This window comes from Ahaetulla prasina, chromosome 2 (genome assembly GCF_028640845.1).
Source record: "Ahaetulla prasina isolate Xishuangbanna chromosome 2, ASM2864084v1, whole genome shotgun sequence".
Taxonomy (NCBI): Eukaryota; Metazoa; Chordata; class Lepidosauria; order Squamata; family Colubridae; genus Ahaetulla; species Ahaetulla prasina.
In genome coordinates, this window is record NC_080540.1 from 262043965 (window position 1) to 262061267 (window position 17303).

The 17303-nt window shown below is 37.3% G+C and overlaps 1 pseudogene; it reads left to right on the plus strand.

The window, feature by feature from the left end:
• Positions 1–14903: 14903 nt before the first annotated feature.
• Positions 14904–16797, plus strand: LOC131190729 (small ribosomal subunit protein uS14-like; annotated as a pseudogene).
• The last annotated feature ends 506 nt before the right edge of the window (positions 16798–17303 follow it).

The window sequence follows — 17303 nt, forward strand, 5'->3', positions numbered from 1 at the left end:
ATTTCTCTAATTTACATCTGACATGTAAGACAGTCAAGTCAAGAATGAAGATCAAAATACATTAAATGGTGTTTAAATGCTATCAACCTACAACATCACTATAATTTACACTCACTTTTAAGCACAATTATTTAACCGGAAGATTTCTGTTTCACCTTTTGTTCATACTTTCTACATATATAAGCAAAACTGATTTATTAGGAATCAATTCTTTGCTCTCTTCAAATCTTTTCTTTTACTTGGTGTAGAATGAAGTGGTCTCATTAAGCAACTTTCCACATGAAACAAGAAAAGATTTCCAAGATTAAAGAATATTGATCCTTATTCCAAAGTCAATGTTACATCCCTCAACCTGTGTATCTAGGATGACTAGTTAATTTGCTATTTCTCATGTGATGCTGGCTAGAGTAAAATTTATTTCAACATAAAAGGGCATGTTTCATATATTGTTTCAATAAATGGATGCATTAGAAAAATAATTATATTTGTAATTTTCTAGATTTTCTTATTCTTCTACATTATAATCAAGCTTGTCATGTAAGTATAAAATCTTCTTAAAAGCAGCAACAGATGCAAAGGTTTTAAAGTTCGAAACTTACTCCAAAATAAAGAGTTAGTATAACTGAATTGCCAAAAGTATGATTTGGGGGCCAAGAAATACATAGTTCAATCTAATTTCAACCACAATCTCAACAGCTGACTCTTGTCAAGGCAGCTTCTTTCAGGTCATAGCTACCCTTACCATTTAAGATGGTGATGTTTTGTGCTCATGCCGTCTTGAGTTTAAACCAGCATAAGAAAATCCTGTCCGAACTGAGCACTTTCTCAATAATCAGCACTGGGTTCAATTTGGACTTCAGGCTACCATGCCGTCCCATTGGACAATTCCCCTACTGCTGTGTCCTCCCACCTTTCTGTGGGAGGAATTTTAATTGCTTTCATTCCCAGGGACAAATCTTTCTGGATTTATCTCTAAATATACTACTCTCTGTTTGTATCTACAAAGTTAAATTAAGTTTTTGTATTTACAGATACCTACAAAGTTAAGTTAAATTTAAAGTGAAAGCATTCAAGTACATTCAGTTGCACCAAACAGGTTTTTTAAAATCCTTCTTTCCAGCACTATCTACAGTTCCTTTGGGAGGCATGGTGGCTCAGTGGCTTAATGATGCTGATGATGGGCTCAGTTCCGGCAGTTCGAGCCCACGGTGTGACAGGGAGAGCTTCTGTCACTTGCCTCAGCTTCTGTCCACCCAACAGCTCGAAAGCATGTTCTATGCTAGATAGGTACCACTTCAGTGGGGAGATGAGCTGGCTTCTCTGTGCAGGAAGTCAGCTCGTACTCCTGTGGCATACCTTGGGAAGTGCACAAGCGTGTCCTATAATAGAGATGGTACCTTGGCAAGCCAGACTACTACACTGCAATAATAGCATTGTGGTCTCCTTGCTACCATAACAAGGTCATACACTAATATTAATAATGATATAGTTCCTTTACCAGCATATATAGCATAATGGTTAAGATCTTTGATTATCATAAATAAGGCTGTAGGTTCAATTACATTTTTTTAGCGCATGTAGTTTTTCTTCTCTGTTTTTTTTTTAAATAACTTCAGACTTTTACCATGTTTCCAGTCACTTGAGATTGAAAGATTTCATCCTCACCTCTCAAATAAGTCAAAACAAATGTGGGATTATTAGAAGCTGGAATAAAACTGATCTGGACTTTAAAAAAAAGAAAAAAGCAGAGGGCTATATTCCAGAAAAAAAATAATCTGCCAAATTTAATTACTATGCTATTTTATTAGTTTCAAATCGCAAATAAAATAAAATGTATATTATAATTTATATGAGAATTATAAAACCTCTTGGAATGGATGATAAGCATTTACTCAGCTGAAAAACCAAGTAAGCAATAAATTGCTAGAATTAGGCTCTAGCCCAAACTGATATACAGGGTAGAGAACTATACTTGAAGTGGCACAAGTTGAAGTTGCTTTGAGGAGGACTGAAGCATCAGAAGAAGGTGATATCATCTGTTTTGTCCCATTACCCTCTGCTAATGATAAGGCTAGAGGTTAAAGTTAGCCTTCTAATCAAATATTACCTTCCAGATGCAAGAGTTAACATTGTGATAAAATTATATATGAAAGAATGCTTTGTCAAACACTTCCATGCAAAACAAAAGGGTGTTTGCTGTATTTAATTCAAATTGCTGCCTTTTAACCAACCTAAACTTTTTAGGGGAGTATTCATTGAGTAGCCAACATAGTACGCTTAACCATTTTTTTAAAGAAACCCTGATAGTTATAACTTCATTTGATTAATTAAAGTGTGTGTGTGTGCATGTATCGTTTGTCAAACGTGTACAAGATAATAAATATAGATAAGAACATAAGCATAAACAAAGGAAATAAATACAAATAAATGGGGACAGTAAAACAGGGATGGTAGGCACGCTGGTACACTTATGCATGCCCCCTTTACAGACCTTTTAAAAAGGGAGTGAGGTCCACAATAAACAGTTTGAAGTTGAAACTATGAGGGTTTGAGGCTGTAACAACGGAGTCGGGTAAAGCATTTCGGGCATGGTCAATATATATATATATATATATATATATATATATATATATATATATATATATATATATATATATATATTTGTTTTCTGAGGTTTTCACGGTGTTTGTATATAGGTCTTTGGTTGTTGGGTTTTCTCCGTGTAAAATTGGAAGTGTCTTGGCGACGTTTGACGAAGTCTCATTCGTCATCTTCAGGCTTCAACCGTGCTTCTGGGAGCAATGTGTGATCGCAGCTGTTTCTTCCTTTTAACTGCTAGTGGGGTTTGAACTGATTGGGTGGGAGCTTGGCTGTGCTCTGATTGGATGGGGTTTTCTGTGCTCTGATTGGCTGGGGTGTGTCCTGTGTTGGTGGGGGCTTGGTTGTGCTCAGTCTAATCTGTGCTGCAGGGGATTTGAGCTGGTGAGCTGCACTGCTGCTGTTTGGCTTGTGGTCGTGCTACATCTTCGTAGTGGGTGTCAGTCTGCTGCATGTATGGATTGGAGGGTTTGAAGTGGCTAATGTTGCAGCTGCGGTCTGGCTTCTGGTCCTTGGTCGTGCTTCCTGATCAGTGTGGGTTTGGGTGTGCTTCTGGGTGGATGTGTGGTGGTGACATCCTGTGTCGACCTCGTGAGTGTGGGTCTGGTGTCATTCCTCGTGTTAGGGACACGTTTGTCAATAAGGGCAGGTTTCCAAATGGCTGGTAGGCGGGAGGTATCATCTCGTTTGTTCATGCTGTGTGGGCGTTTTCTATCTCGATGGCTTCTCTGATTATTCTGTTGTTAAAGTGTTCAGTTTTGGCGATAGTTCTGGTCTTTTTAAAGTCAATATCGTGTCCTGTGACTTTAAAGTGTTGGACCAGGAAGAAGTTAGTTCCTCTTTTTGAATGAGTTCTTGTGTTCTTCAATCGTGCACTTATTCTTCTGTTGGTTTGTCAATGTATTGACAAACGTGTCCCTAACACGAGGAATGACACCAGACCCACACTCACGAGGTCCACACAGGATGTCACCACCACACATCCACCCAGAAAGCACACCCAAACCCACACTGATCAGGAAGCACGACCAAGGACCAGAAGCCAGACCGCAGCTGCAACATTAGCCACTCAAACCCTCCAATCCATACATGCAGCAGACTGACACCCACTACGAAGATGTAGCACGACCACGAAGCCAAACAGCAGCAGTGCAGCTCACCAGCTCAAATCCCCCTGCAGCACAGATTAGACTGAGCACAACCAAGCCCCCACCAACACAGGACACACCCCCAGCCAATCAGAGCACAGAAAAACCCCCATCCAATCAGAGCACAGCCAAGCTCCCACCCAATCAGTTCAAACCCCCACTAGCAGTTAAAAGGAAGAAACAGCTGCGATCACACATTGCTCCCAGAAGCACGAAGCTGAAGCCTGAAGATGACGAATGAGACTTCGTCGAAACGTCGCCAAGACACTTCCAATTTTACACGGGAGAAAACCCGAACAACCAAAGACCTATATATATATATATATATATATATTGGTGGAGCAAGACAGGGCTCCTCTTGCCATCTAATTTGATTTCCAGCTCTGTCTCCCTAACCCTAACCAGAGGAAACGACGGGGACCAGCTGTGCATGCATTTAAATATTTTTGGGGAGGGCTTATTTTTGGAGGGCTTATTTTAGTGCATGTGCTCAAAAGCCCAATTGGGCTTATTATTAGGGGATGTCTTATTTTCAGAACACTATATATATATATACAGTAAAACAGGTGTTAGTTTGTGATATCAAAACTGTACAATGTTGTCAAATTTCCTTAAAGATAAGTTGATATCCCTATTCTGGGATAACCAAGGTGTTAAATAGCATCATTTTAAAATCTCCCCTGTAGGCAGACTTGGTATATGGCATAAATATAGAAGTGAAACTGTTTATTTGTAGACAGAGCTGAAGAAGCTTCTTGGATGAGAAACAAAATGTCTTCAAAGAAAACCAGAAAATCTAGTTGCCTCTTAAAAAGCACCTTTGGGACAACCCTGACCCAGATGACTGAGAATCTCCATAGACATTTAGCTATGTTTATTTGTAGGTTTATTTGTAATAGTGTAATAGCCGATATAGGACATATGAAAGCCTATAATTTCCAGTTATGATTTTTTTTCTCACTAGCATATGTCTAAGGAGATTTTCAGTCATAAACGTCTTGGATGAGAAGTGAAATTTCTTCTTCTTCCTCAAGGAAAAAACATTCTATCTAGGATAGTTTATAGAGCCTTACTTTGTTTAATAAGATAGTCATGAAAATAATATTGAAACCAGAATTAAGCAGTGCTGCAGTTTCAACTACAGCCAATACATATACTGTAGTTTTGTAATTGAACACACTCAAAACCGTAGAAATGGTGGTAGATGTTAGGAGAAACCCTTCCATACTTCCACCTCTCACAATACTAGACAACACAGCATCAACAGTAGAAACCTTTAAATTTCTAGGTTCTATCATATCGCAAGATCTAAAATGGACAGCTAACATCAAAAACATCATCAAAAAAGGGCAACAAAGAATGTTCTTTCTGCGCCAATTCAGTAAGCTCAAACTGCCCCAGGAGCTGCTGATTCAGTTCTACAGAGGAATTATTGAGTCTGTCATTTGGACCTCTATAACTGTCTGGTTCAGTTCTGCAACCCAACAAGAAAGACACAGTCTTCAGAAGATAATTAGAACTGCAGAAAAAATAACGGCTACCAACCTGCCTTCCATTGAGGACCTGTATACTGCACGAATCAAGAAGAGGGCCGTGAAAATATTTACAGATCCCTTACATCCAGGACATAAACTGTTTCAACTCCTACCCTCAAAATGATGCTATAGTAAATTTTAATCACTGGGCTAATCTAAATAAGTTTTTTAAATCGTATTTTAAACTTGTATATTGTATTGTCGGTTTTATTATGCCTGTACACCGCCCTGAGTCCTTCGGGAGAAGGGCGGTATAAAAATCAAATAAAATAAATAATAAATAAAATAAATAAATAGAGCACTGCACATCAGAACAACTAGACACAAGAACAGTTTTTTCCCGAAGGCCATCACTCTGCTAAATAAATAATTCCCTCAACACCGTCAAACTATTTACTAAATCTGCACTACTATTAATCTTCTCATCATTCCCATCACCAATCTCTTTCCACTTATGACTGTATGACTGTATCTCTGTTGCTGGCAATCCTTATGATTTATATTGATCTATTGACCATCATTTGTGTTGTAAATGTTGTACCTTGATGAACGTATCTTTTCTTTTATGTACACTGAGAGTATATGCACCAAGACAAATTCCTTGTGTGTCCAATCACACTTGGCCAATAAAAAATTCTATTCTATTCTATTCTATTCTATTCTATTCTATTCTATTCTATTTTTAAGCGATTACTCCCTTTGGCAAACATCACTAAAGTTGTTATAGTTCTTCTTTGTATAAAAAAATTCAAGGAGGATCATATTTGTCACCATAAAATGCTTTTCAGAATCACTGTGTGCAATGATAGCGTTGGAACCCAAGATGCTTCTTAAATAGATAAGTGGTTATAAAAAGGTAAGAAGTCAAGTTAAAGAATAGGATGCATTTTGTAACCCTTCTTCAGCCAGCTAATACTAATTCCAAGTTGGTGCAGACAGTTGAAGCACTAAAGTGTTCCCAAAAATAACACCCCAGATGATTGTAGCTTGTTTACAGAGCAATCTTTAATATAGTTACTCAAAAGTATGTTCCACATGCTGTGGACTGAAACTTAAATCACATACTTGAGCACAAAATTTCAAGTCAACAATGGCAGTTATTTGTTTTTATGCAGGAAAGGAAGGGGACATTAAACAATAAAACGTATAAAACTATCGTAATTCAAATGATGGGACAATGGCAATAAATGCAGATGTTTCTAAGTTTAGGAAACATTACATTAGATGCCAACTGCATGTGACAAGGGAGCCTACTATTTTAACCACTGAAGAAGGCAATACACAAGAATCTTGGGTAATAACTACAGACCAAAACATTCATATGAAGAAGTTGAAAATATAGGTTGAAGAAGTTGAAGAAAGTTGAAAAAATATTTTATTCCTTTGCACTGTTTCAAAGAAATTTTTACCAAAGAAATTATTGCATTAAATAAAATTAAAGATAGCTGGTAAAATTTTGAATGGCACTATTTCTCACTAAATGATTAGAAGAACGTTAAAATACAATATTTTCCTTTCTATTGTGCTGGCCTACATATGGAGGACATTTTTATACGAGGATAAATTTAACACTATGCACACTGAGTATATCCAGAAAATTGCATAAAAGATTACCATCAATTTAAAAATTAATCCATTAACCTAACACCCCCCCCCAAAGAAATAGAATAAAGTGTACAGATAAAGGTGCTAGTCCCTATAATTAAAGTAAGAGAGTAACATTTGTGATTGTTTTGAATTGTATTTGTTTGTCATGCTGAAGGTTAACACAAATATCTTTAGTATACTACACAGTCCTCTCTATGCAATTTATAAAATACATTTTAACAATGTTTAATTAAGCTAAATTCCTTAGTTCATGTGTTTAGTATATCAGTAACCTCTTGTATTTTATACATTCTGTACATTTCTATTTGATATTCTCCTTGTCTATTTTGAGATCAATTCAATGTTGTTGTTTTTATCAGAGAAAGTAAATAATAACTAAGCTTGAACATTTCATCTTGATAATTCAATGTTTTCAAGAACACAATCCATATAAAGAGCAAACCCACTTAGCTGATCTCTCAGAGCTTTAGCAAATAATTTGATTTCAAGTTAGGATGGAGAAAACAACAAGCAAGATTAAAAAATATCAGATATAAAAGCACAGATTTTTTTTCTTTTAATGTTGATTTTAAGATCAGGAAACAATTCATGCCTAATAGGTCCACCTCATTAGTCACAGCATCATGACCTCTCACCTTGAGTGATAAAGTACACAGGTCAGAATTGACAATACCTACTCATGGCTGATCATGGCTGCCAGTTATTGATCCAAGAAGGGAGAAAATCCTTTGTAGGAAAAATACTGCTCTGAATTACAAACATGCACTCTCCTGAGATGCTGCAACTCTCTCCATATCTCCCTCTGGAACTGAAAAGCAAGGAGTGAGTTCAGCCAGTATTTAATATCAAGTGAATGTGGTGTTTAATCAATACTATTCTGCTTTTGTCCCACGATGTGGAAAGCAGTGTCTATTCATTCAGTAAAGGTTAATGCCAAGGGTCAAGTGATTTCACACTCTCTGTAGGAACCACAACATTTCAGTAGTTAGATGCCTCGGACAATGATGACTCAGTTGGACTGATTTATTGCTACTCTAAGGCTCTACTTAATGCTAAAGTGCTATCTTATGATAATACCTCAGAAAATAGCAATGATAAAAGAGGAGGCAATAATTACCTACATTTTGAAGTAATGTCTTCATTTCTAACATCCTATAAAGATGTAAGGACCATTTAAAATGAGCTGCTTCTTGTATTAGCCAGTCAGTTAAATACGATATTATCCATGCTCTCTGTCTATGCAAAAGAAATCTGCTGACTGTATTAGGAAAAAATGCAAATTGGCAAGCAAATGTAATCTAGCACATGACTTAACATGGGTTTTAAAGAATAACTTATTTGATGCCTGCTTGCCCAGATGAAGACATCCTTTTCCCAAAAAGGAAACAATAACACCTGATGCTATGGAATTAAAAAAAAAGAGTGGGGGGAGAGACATTGAAGTTTTAACAAGTTAACAAGTATGCCCATTTTTCACATTTATAATATGCTTCGGGTATTTTTTTTTCTTGAAATGTTTGGAAAGTAAGAACACATGTACTCTGAGAGAAAGAATATATTCTCTCTCAGTATGATACAGTGAAAATGGCATTAGTCAGGCTCATTGTCAAAATCAGAATACATTTGACTTTGTCAGAGTCTAATTCTTACTATGTTAGCATCCCTGATTATTATTCAGCAATGTCTTATTCAAGATGTGTTTTATATAATGAAAGAAGTTCAAATGTCACTGAGAAAACTGTGTGAGAAGAATTAATTGGAAGGCTTATCAGAGGAAAGTCATTTATAATCCAGCTCTACCTAATACATCCTTGACTGATGAATATACCAATCAATTAGTGCAATAAAGTAAATTCTGAAAATTTGACTGAAGATATCCTATTATTATAAGAAGGAAGATATTTATTGCAGTTAATTATGCTTTGTTTTCTTCTTTTTCTTTTGAATGTGCAAAAAAAATCCTTTCAAAGAATATTCAATTTGCCACAATGAAGAATATTTAAAATGTATTCTGAGGTATTTTGAATTAGCTTAAATTATACTTCTAAAACACTATAACTCAGAAAATAGTATTTTGTATGTTGGAAATAGTCACATTTTCTGAAGTTCCACATTGAATTAAACAAAAATTACAAACTGTCCTAAAATGAGCATTTATATATGGACATTTATATATGAACACATCGTAAAAAAAATGCATAAGTCTGCTATAAATATTAGTAAGAAATATAGATGATAGGTAAAATTATGAGCTACTTGCCATTTTTTATTAATATAGATCTATTTCCCTTTTTAAAAAATAAATAAATAAAATAAAGCTATGTACTTTCTACAAAGATGTCCAAGAATCATATACTGTACGAAGTTTTGTAAATTGAGGTTAGGGATTTTTTAGGTTAATGTATTTGTGGTGAATATTTTGAGGAGATATCAAAGAAATTACTTCAAAATAGCTGGAATGAAAGGATTATTCACAAACTCCAACCCTCCCAATTTTATAATAAATTTTAAAATTCATTGGCATCCAAAATTAGTCTTTTTTTTTCTAAATATACCTCATATTAGCTTTAAAAGTTATTTTACCCTCTCCCCATTGTATTTACTATTTTTTTAATTTCATTTGTCACAACAGTATACACAAACATCGTCATAGATTAAAAAAAACAATACATCATAAAAGAAAAATATAAATATATAAGTAAAAGTATGCAACAGCTATGTTAATTTGATATAATGAAAGGAACAATAGGACAGGAACGGTAGGCACTTTTGTGCTCTTATGCACGCCCCTTATAGTCCTCTTAGGAATGGGGTGAGATCAATAGTAGACTGTTTTTGGTTGAAGATTTTGGGATTTTGAGTAGAGACTATGGAGTCAGGTAATGAGTTCCAAGCGTTAACAACTCTTCTTACAGAAGTCATATTTTCTGCAATCAAGTTTGAAGCGGTTGACATTAAGTTTGAATCTATTGTTTGCTCTTGTATTATTGCGATTGAAGCTGAAGTAGTCTTTTACAGGAAGGATATTGCAATAGATGATTTTGTGTGTTAAACACAGGTCATGTCGAAGTCGGCATAGTTCTAAGTTTTCTAATCCCAGGATTTCAAGCTTTCTTGAAATGGATTTTTTTTCTTAAAATTTTTCTTAAAATGGATTTCTGCCATTTTAAAATCCAGTTTTATAATAAATGCAAAAACTACAAGAATGGAAGCAGTATAAGAAGGTCTGTTCTGTTCTATGATATGCTGTTCAGTTCCATTCCGTTCCATGTGCAGTCCATTCCTTTCTATTCCATTCCTTTCCATTCTGTTTAAAAATCCAGATGACCACTAAATAGTAGCAAAGATTTTTCTCAATTTTTTTCCTGCCATCTGCAGATACCCTTGCAGCCAATACAGGGTAGCCATGCTGAAAGACAAGTGATAAAGAACAGGAGGATATAATGATGATTGCCTGTTTTCTTCCAATTTGAGTTCAAAATATGTATTCTTATTCCATGGTTCCCTCTCCCAAATGTTTCAAGTAGCCAGTAACCCGTCAAAATTGTTGCCATTCTCACGTGTCGTACATCCTTACCTTCATCTTCACTTCTTCCAGGCTTTCCTTGTATCTCACCATAATCTCCCTTCTCTAGAGCTCAGTGCAAAAATAAATGGCAACCCATTTAAATGTCTTTAAGGATGTCATTAGCCAAGCTACTACCTAGGTGTCACCATGGCAGAAAATACACTCAGTGGAGAAGTTTCAGAGCCACAAGAAACAACTCACATATTGAGTACGGAAGCAACAATAATCAAATGCAAAGAAGATAGCTTCCCCCACTCCCATATTGAGAGACAATTCAATAGGACTGTTTTTCTCAATTCTTCTTGAGAAGTTCCAATGAAAATACTGTCTAGCATTATATCTTAATTTGCATACAGCTATACTGTGCGCCAGGGGTGAAATCTACTTACCTTCCTTACCGGCTCAGGAATGCATGCGCCACGCAGACCTTCTGCGCATGCGCAAAACCTTTTGTGCATGTCCAGAAGGTAAAAAACACATTACTTCCTTAAAACCAGGAAGTAATGACATTCGGGCGGGCTACTGGATCGCTGAACTATCGGCCGGATCGTGTGATCCGGTCCGATCTGGTAGCATTTCACCCCTGCTGTGTGCTTAGCTGTTTCCTACCAGGTGCATTAGTTAGCTGCCCACTTCTGCAACTGAAAGATGTAGGCCTTATTAGGACTACTGTATTCAAACTGAAGGAGTTACAATTTCCCATCTGTATTAAAGAGCAATTTCCCCCTCTCTGAGAAACTTTTGAACATTGCATTGAGGAAGCCTTGCTGGAATATAGGGCAAAATGTCCATAGAAAATTGATCTTCCAAAATTTATTGATCTTCCAAAACGCAGAGAAACACTAAATATGTATAACAATAGCTCTTTTCTAAGAAATCCATTAAGAAAGCATATAGCTTCTTTAAAGTCCTGTAGCATAATTCCTACATCCCCATGTATTGCAATCTACAAAGTGAAGGGTTTATACTGTTTATAAATTTCAGAGTATTATTGTCCACAGAACTCTTTATGTTGACAGTTCTCATGCATGTTTCTTTTATTTCAGTGTTTTTATTCTCATTTTCTAAATGTGAATAGCAGAACTTTCTGGTATTCTATAATTATTAACATTAGTAGTACTACTACTAGTAGCAGCAGCAGCAGCAGCAGCAAAACATGTGGTAGTAAAAATTTCAATGCGGGTATTGAAAATGTATGGAAATGTAAGGCAATCATAGAATAGAATAGAATAGAATAGAATTTTATTGGCCAAGTGTGATTGGACACACAGGGAATTTGTCTTGGTGCATATGCTCTCAGTGTACATAAAAGAAAAGATACATTCATCAAGGTACAACATTTACAACACAATTGATGATCAATATATCAATATAAATCATAAGGATTGCCAGCAACAAGTTATAGTCATACAGTCATAAGTGGAAAGAGATTGGTGATGGAAACTATGAAATGATTAATAGTAGTGCAGATTCAGTAAATAGTCTGACAGTGTTGAGGGAATTATTTGTTTAGCAGAGTGATGGCCTTCGGGGAAAAACTGTTCTTGTGTCTAGTTGTTCTGGTGTGCAGTGCTCTATAGCGTCGTTTTGAGGGTAGGAGTTGAAACAGTTTATGTCCAGGATGCGAGGGATCTGCAAATATTTTCACGGCCCTCTTCTTGATTCGTGCAGTATACAGGTCCTCAATGGAAGGCAAGTTGGTAGCAATTATTTTTTCTGCAGTTCTAATTATCCTCTGAAGTCTGTGTTTTTCTTGTTGGGTTGCAGAACCGAACCAGACAGTTATAGAGGTGCAAATGACAGACTCAATAATTCCTCTGTAGAATTGGATCAGCAGCTCCTTGGGCAGTTTGAGCTTACTGAGTTGGTGCAGAAAGAACATTCTTTGTTGTCCTTTTTTAATGATGTTTTTGATGTTAGCTGTCCATTTGAGATCTTGCGATATGATAGAACCCAGAAATTTGAAGGTTTCTACTGTTGATACTGTGTTGTCAAGTATTGTGAGAGGTGGAAGTATGGAAGGGTTTTTCCTAAAGTCTACCACCATTTCTACGGTTTTGTGTGTGTTCAGTTCCAGATTGTTTTGGTTGCACCACAAGGCTAGTCGTTCGACCTCTCGTCTATATGCGGATTCGTCATTGTCTCGAATGAGACCAATCACTGTTGTGTCATCTGCGAACTTCAGTAGCTTAACAGATGGATCATTGGAGATGCAGTCATTGGTATACAGAGAGAAGAGAAGTGGGGAGCGCACACAGCCTTGGGGGGCCCCTGTGCTAATTGTACATCTTTACTTATATACAATACCACTATGCTATACTAAGTATACTGCTTCCTTAGGATTCTACCTACAGCATCCAAAATAATATAATTATGTATATACAATTGTATAATATTTATATACAATTACATGCACTGTGTACAGTTCAACAGATCTACATTCATATGCTCTTGATGCAAATCATGAATGATCTTGATTCTTTGCAATGTATTTGCTTCAGTTTTGAACAGTAATAGCTTCTGCCATGTAGTTAATGTATTTATGAGGATTGGACAAACAGATTAGATTCTTTAATGGGTCTTTTGGCATTGACATAATACAACATTAAAACTCCAACTCCTCTAACGATAGTGACACAGCAATGTAAACAACGAATGTAAAATACAAGACTGAGTGAAAGTTAAATGAATATATTACTTTGGTGAACTCTTGAAGCCAAATCTTTTTAAAATGTTGAACCGACTTTACGCTCCTTTGCAATCCCTCTTCAGTGCCGAATCTGCTCTTCCAACTCTGACAAGTGCAGCAACGTGAAGAATGCTCTCCAATTGTAGCCTTAATAAGCAAGATCCCTAAACTGAAAATCTTTTTTCAGCCCTTGTGCAGCCCTTTCACCTTTTGTGAGTGCAAAGAAACACAGTGAAACATCAAAACAACACAGAGAGCTTTACTGAGGCCAATTGCATTGTCCCTTTGTTTTGATGAATAGAATCACAATACTAAACTCTTTGTCCGGGGGAATTAAAGTTGCCCTATATAGGCCTAGTGGAATACAAAATACCAATAATGATTACATTTAATTCCACTGAGGCATATATTGTCTGATCTAGTATGTTAATGTCAAGAAAGAAAATGTGGCTTATTTGCCAAGCATTCATCTTTGAATCGTTTGAAAAACAAAATTTAATCCACCTGACTTGATGTTTTGAATTGGAGCATGTGGTCATTCGGTGTTCAAGTCTCTCTGAAGTGTCAATTCAGATCAAATCAATATCAGAACTAGTCTATATAAATGATGTACAGGCTTAAATGATGCACAGGGTATTTCTTGCTGTTTATTTTAATATTCTATTTCTGGAGACGACCTACAGTTTCCCTTCAGTTTTTCTCCTTTTTCTCTCTGTTACAACGGAAGAAAAGTGAATGCAGTTATTTTTTTTTCTCTTATAGCAAAAATTACCACATAAGGATGATTCTCTTATATATTATTTATTTACATTTCACATTTCTAGACTGCCCATTTTCCTCAAAGAGGGATTCTGGTGGTATACAATAAAACATTGAAAAATAAAAGTATATAAAAATTAAAATGTCAAAAGTTAAATTTTTGAGTAAACATTTTTTTAAAATTATAAAAACTTTTAAAGACTAATCAATGCCACAAATGTGTGCCCCTTAGGCTCCCCATACAAGTCTGAGGAGCCATGTTTAACCCCTTTTTGAAAGACCAGGAGAGAGGGCCTGCCTTACTTCTGGGGAAAAATATTCCTTAGAGTGGGGCAATGGCAGAGAAGGCTCTCTTCCTAGACTCTGGCAGCTGAAAGTCTTTAACTGATAAAGTCTACAACATACCTTCCCTGTCTGACTGGGTGGGAAGGGTGGGATTCAAATAAATTAACAACCGGTTCTCTGCCCTAACGATCGGCTGGGTAGGCATGGCTGGGTGGACGTGACCAACTCAATGCACTCATGTTGAGAGGCGCCTCACCTTGCCTGGCTTTACCCTTTCACTCCTTGTCACGCCCAGCCTCGCCTTGCAGGGCGGCTCACCTTGCCCGGCCCCTCGCCTCAAAGGCCACAATGTGATACAATTTTTGGCTCTATTACTAAACATCCAAAATACAATATTTAATCCTATATATATGCTATATTTGCAGTGGTGGGATTCAGCCAGTTCACACCAGTTCAGTAGAACTGGTAGCTAAGTTTTTGTTCAGTTCTGCAAACCGGTTGAAGTTTCACCCCTCCCCTCCCAGCCACTCCTCGCCTCGCCCGGTCTCTCCTGGCTGGGTGGCTCATCTCACCACCCGGCTGCTCACTGAGCTTATTAGAGCTGCTTCGGACCATGAGGGGAGGGGAGCAGGAGCAGGGAGGCTTACTCCCTGGGCCTGTACCATTCAGCCTTTCCTTTTCCTTTTTGGCATCTGAGCCATGCGACTACCACCATGGGCTACCAGCAGCTGTACTGGAGCCACCCCAGGAAGTTTAGGCTCACGCTCCTGGTAGGCCTCTGACCCACCCCGATTGTCTCTTTTTGGCCTCTGCTGGACCCAGAGCCAATGCCATCTGGCGCACACTGGCCTCTGCAACAAGGCCTGGCAGCAGCAGGGAACACGGGATCGCCCAGCAGCAGGGAGGGAGGGAGAGAAGGGGGCAGCCACTAGCAGACAGGTGAGCATGTGAGGTTGGTGCTTCTGGGACAAGGGGAGCCAAAAAGCATCTTGGTATGGCTCACCCAGCCTCTCTTCCTCTCGCAGCCACATGTGCTCCAACCGACACAGACTGATCCACAATTACGGCCTCAATGTGTCACCAGTGCTTTCACCAATAATCCAAGAACATCAACTTCATTAAGGTGAGGGGGAGGATGGCTATGTATGCCCCAGCCATGTGCTTTTGGTTGCCCATTGCCACTGCCAGCTGACACCCCCTTCATTGTGTAGAGTTCCCTGGCAATGGCCATGACATCTCCTGGCTCTAACAGTCATGTGCAGGTTAGGGAAGAAAATCTGAAGGTATTTATAATGTTTTAATGTACAGAAGTTATAGTTAAATGTGTGGCAGAAAGTGGACTCTGGGTGTGTTTTTCCAAATGCAGTAAGTGAGGTTGAATGTGTATAGTTTTAGAAGAGCTCTGTGTATGTGTGTGTGTGTGTGTACATACACATACAGTGTATATATAGTGCATACGCTATACTTTTTATGTATAGGCATACGAAGAGATTGTGTATCATATATCCCCCTACATTAATGCTATTCCCCTTATCCTTTCACTGCGTAAAAGCACTATCCTAAGTCAGCAGATACTATATGAAAAATCCACTATTTCAAATTGTATGTGAAGGCCAACATGATCAAATGCATTGTTATATAGAAAACGGCATGTCAAGAAGGCATTTCCTAGCTTTACTTTCTCCCACACATTTTCTATATATAGAAATCTTTTTTTTTTTTTGATAAGTGTGTGCACACAGTTCTTCCCTGTGGGTGAGAAAAATAAGATTAGCAATCACCCTTGAATCAAATGACTATGAACATAATATGAATTCTTCATATTATGGAGAAAATGTAGTTGTGAATGTTAATTAGTAAAGAGTTAACACCAAGAGCTAAAAACACAAATGAGTCTAAATCCAATCATTGCTCTTTACATTGAAGAGGAGTTGTTATGTGTCACTGCTGAACAGCAATCTATGTGTCCCTTTTGTTTCAGTTGACAATTCAGTTCAGTTTCAGTTCTGTGGTTCCATGTTCGCTTTCCTTTATTCCAATATCTAATTTGCTTCCTTCTTTTTCTCTTCTTCCTTTCCAACCATTACTGACTGATCTCTTAATCTTGGCCCTTTCGCAATCACTTTATAATGGTACACAAAAAAATGCAATCTAGTGGCCAAATGTACCTCCCTTTGTTCGCCTCGGCCACACTAAATATGAGGATACATTTTAAGGCATTTGGGTTTTAAGCAGTGAATAAATTTCTTTTTCTGCACTCTGAAGCTAAAAGAGTTCAGGCAAAAGGAAGCATAGCCTACATTTTGTGAAGTATTAAGCATCACCAAATATACAGTATTTCACCTCCAATTTTTCTATTTCGTTTTTGAACACATGCTCACTCACATTTGCTTTTGTTGGTAATTCTTGGTAATAAACCTTTCATGTTTTTTTAAAGGGAAATGTTTACCTGTTGTTAGACCTATTCTATCTTGACAAACATTTTCAATTTTTTTCAGAGTAAATTATATTATCAGGTATTCTCATAAAATCTACTTTTTTCTCTTTTTTTATCTCTCTTAGTCTTATATTAATCTTATTATTCTTGGTTTTGCTCATATAAATTAATGACTTCCTAACAATTTCGGATGCCTTTGTCTTTTTAAAAACTAAAGTTAACTTAATCTATAGGGACACGGTGGCTCAGGGGCTAGGACGTTGAGCTTGTCAATCAAAAGGTCGGCAGCTCAGCGGTTCGAATCACTAGCACTGCCATGTAATGGGGTGAGCTCCCGTTACTTGTTCCAGCTTCTGCCAACCTAGCAGTTTCGAAAGCACGTAAAAATGCAAGTAGAAAAAAATAGGGACCACCTTTGGTGGGAAGGTAACAGCATTCCGTGCGCCTTTGTCGTTGAGTCATGCCGGCCACATGACCACGGAGACGTCTTCGGACAGCGCTGGCTCTTCGGCTTTGAAATGGAGATGAGCACCGCCCCCTAGAGTCGGCAACGACTAGCACGTATGTGTGAGGGGAACCTTTACCTTTACCTTTTTATAGTCTTGATATTTCTTTTTTTTTTTTTTTTTGATATTTCTAAGTTTCTTCCAATTCTGCCTTTCTTACTTATTTGCAT